Source organism: Chinchilla lanigera, unplaced genomic scaffold (assembly GCF_000276665.1).
Source record: "Chinchilla lanigera isolate Chin_1 unplaced genomic scaffold, ChiLan1.0 scaffold00086, whole genome shotgun sequence".
NCBI classification, from domain to species: domain Eukaryota; kingdom Metazoa; phylum Chordata; class Mammalia; order Rodentia; family Chinchillidae; genus Chinchilla; species Chinchilla lanigera.
Window position 1 is genome coordinate 440,184 of NW_004955487.1, and position 3,783 is coordinate 443,966.

The following is a 3,783-nucleotide window of genomic DNA, read 5'->3' on the forward strand; positions in this document are numbered from 1 at the left end:
GTGCAACAAGAACATCAGGCATCAGTCAGCTTGCAAAAAACTGAGATCGGACACAAGGCGAGCCACCTCATGGAAAGATGCCTTTCCTTCCAAGAGGCAGAGTGAAGAACAACAGCGGAAAAAGGAAACTGAACCCACCTAGGCACCTCCAGAGCCCAGGAGCAGCTCTGCTTCCAGTTCTTCAGGCTCACTGAAGCCAACACACAGGAGGAAAACCAAAATAATGACATGTATGGCAAACAACCACCAAAACTGCAGGAGTGCTTCACAGCGAGCTCAGAGAAACAAAAATAAGAAAGGGAATCCTTCCAGCAGAGGAAACCAAATACAAATGAGGCATAAAGATGTAGGATAGTGGGGCTGAGGATTTAGCTCTGCGACACAGTGCCTGCCTGGCAAGTACAACGTTGTGAGTTCGATTCCCGGTACCTGAAAAAAAAAAAAAAAAAAGATGTAGGATAGAAAGAAGATGAATTGAAATGTAAATATGTATAAGTCCGACTTGAATAACAATGGTGATAACACTGTGTGGATTTTATCTATATATCTGTGCATATCAATATACATATGCTGGAGACCACTACAAAGTGGTTCTGAGCAGGATTTAGTATTAACCAATTGGCTTTCTACGTTTACTTGTGCATTGTCTGAAGCTTAGGCACCTTGTCTGAAGATGGGCGGTGGACTCATAGTAAGTAAACCTCTGTGAGTCCCTGGTCACCCTGAGGCCTGTGTTTACCTGTAAAGCTATGACTCCTCAAAGGATAAGATAAGGCCACAGCTGAGGATGTTTGGCTCCAACCCCAGTTAACTACGAGGAGACTGCAGCTGCAGGCATCTCACTCTTCTGTGAAGGCCTTCCTGGAGATAACATAGTTCTCCTAAATTAATATAATGTATTACTTGAAAAAGTCCTGCCCAGATTCCTGCCTTTTCTTCAGTATCCTGCCCCTTTCTTTGTAAATCAAATAAATATGAGCTACACAGAGACGTCTTTGGCTAAACTCAGAGAATCTCAAAGCTGTAAGAGAGTTAGTCCCTCCTGAAACCCTGAAATCATTTCCACTGTCTCATTTATTTAAGCCTTCACTATCCACTTGCTTGGGAGATTGCAGCACAATAACTAAGGGTTATTTTACCCAATATACATGCACATACATATGTATAGGTAGACATGTAGACACACAGAGAGAGATGTAACTATACCTTAGCAGAAAAGACCAAGAAAACCCAGTGAGTTAAAATGTTATCTTTACATCCTTTGACAGGTATTAAAAGTACTAGTTCATATTAGAATTTGAAAAGTCAAGAATATATGCAGAATGGTCACCATGGCAATTACTCAAAAAACAGTCAAGGATGTGTATTTAAGAAGCTAAATTTATATTTAACAAGAGGAGAGATAAACCAAATTAATCCCAAACAAGGATGAGAGGAAAAGCAAGATAGAAGAGAACATGAAGAATAAAAAATATTTAAATCCAAATACGTCAATAATTACATTAGATGTCAGTTACTTAAATTCTCCAAATTAAGGACAAAGGTTTTCATAAGCATAAAATGACCCAATTTTATGCTGTTTATGTAGAGTTTGGAAAACACAATCTAACTATATGTACTTCACAAAAGATGAACCTTCAAGTTAATGATATGAAAACATGTAAGCAAAAGTGCATAAACAGTATGTACCATAACAACAAATCTTGACTGTACCAAGGTCATCCAAAGCTAACTCCAGGGCAGACAGCCCTACGGGAACCAGGAGGGCAGTTACTGACAGCAACAATGCCAGTGGTTGTCAGTGGTTGGCATAAAAGTGACAGCATGCACTAGGTCCTCACGCTTTAATGACAAAGCCTCAACACACACACTACATGCATTTTCAGAACAAAAACAATTGTATTCAGCAGTGTATGAAAGTGTTGAATAATCTAAGACAAATCAGTATAAATTGCCATAATAATAGAATAAAGAAAAATTACATTGACTGATATAGGAAAGAGTATTTGATAAATGCAGTATATATTTACAATTGACAACACCCACAAAAGATTTGGCAAATTAGGAAATGAAGGATAAACCCAAGTCTAAAAAGGCATATCTACAAAACCCACAACAGAGTTGTCATGCATAGCAGTGTTGAATACGTCCTCCCCAAAATCCAGGACAGGGCAAGAAGTCCACTCTCTAAGGACAGCTGACATCACCCAGTGATCCTGGCCACTAGAGTGAAACAGTGGCAAACATAATACATAAGAATTGGAAAGGAGAGAAATACACCTACCTTTATTCAGAGCTCTCATGCCTATGCACACAGAAAACCATGTAAAGTATGAAACAATTTTTAAAATTAATATTTGAATTTAGTAATATCTTGGGTAAAGGTCAATATAAACTACTTCTACACACCAGCAACGTACATTTATAAGATGCAATTTCAGCATACATTTACAATGGTATAAACTCAAGTCTTAGCAGTCAATTTAACAAAATATGCATGAAACTTTTATGGCACAATCTAAGCTATATTATAGGAAAACACCAAAGATGACTTGACTGAGCTGAAATAATCATTTCAAATAGTCCCATTTCCTCCAGAGTGTTCTGTGGACTCAGATCCCTAGAGATCCATAAGGTTGAGTAAGTGTTGTAGAAGAACAAATTTGGAGCAATGGTAGACTCCACAAAGCTGCAGTAGTTAAGATAATGAAGAATCAGCACAGGACAAAAACAGAGAGGAAGGGAACAGACTACTTTGTTCAGAAACCAGTCCCCCTCAGAAGGCCATCGGGTGAAAGCCATGTGCTGTTGAGATAGACCCCTTCATAAAGGGCCACACAGCCATTGGATGACCCACACAGACAGACACAAAGCAACTCAGGGAGCACACTGCTGCAGGTCTTATCCCCTTCCTAGATAAGAAGCCATCACACACCCATAACCTCAACATCTCCAAAGGCTCCACCTCCGAAGACTACCATGGAATCTGGGGATTGAGTTTCTTAGCACCTGGGTTTAGGGACCCCCCCCCCTCAACCACAGCAAGTCGCATGCTGTCTCAAAGCCCTAGAGATCCATAAGGTTGAGTAAGTGTTGTAGAAGACAGCAAGTCATGTGGGACACCCACATGTGTCCAGGCCAGGCTACCTGTGACCTTCCCAGCACTGTGCCACAAAACAGCTGTAGATGCAGACCATCTGTTTGGCAAGGGCAGGATTTAACCCCAAGAAAATTCAAGCCTGAAGAGTTGAGGACTGTGAGTACATACTCCTTTCTCTGTCTCTCTCTCTCTCTCTCTTCTTCCTCTCCCTGTCTCCTCTGCACGTACATATTAGCCTGAACCAAAGGAATCCAGTTTTGGTACATTGTTAGAGACTTCAGAAACATATTCTGCATTTCAGAAGAATCACCAGAGGTGACTCACTGCTCACCAGGTTCAGAAGTAATCTGTGAAGGAAGTGCTTCCCTCTGAGCCTGCCTTGAGGAAGCCCTAAGCCCTGATCTCTAACCTGCACGACCTATGCCAGCTGCGAGGACTGAGTCAGTTCAGGGCCGGCATTGCTCATGCAGAATTAGGTAGAAATGGTACAGAGTCACCCTAGACAACAGGGACATCTGCGAGGAACTTTTTTGAAGTTTGATTGGATTTGAGTGGATGCTTTGGTCACCGAGCACAGTGGCTTATCCATATTGCATTAAGACATAAGTTTCCAAATTTTGCTTGAAGTCAATAGATGAATCAGCCCCATGATTCACTGTGTCCTTAGCTTGTAAAGTTTGTCA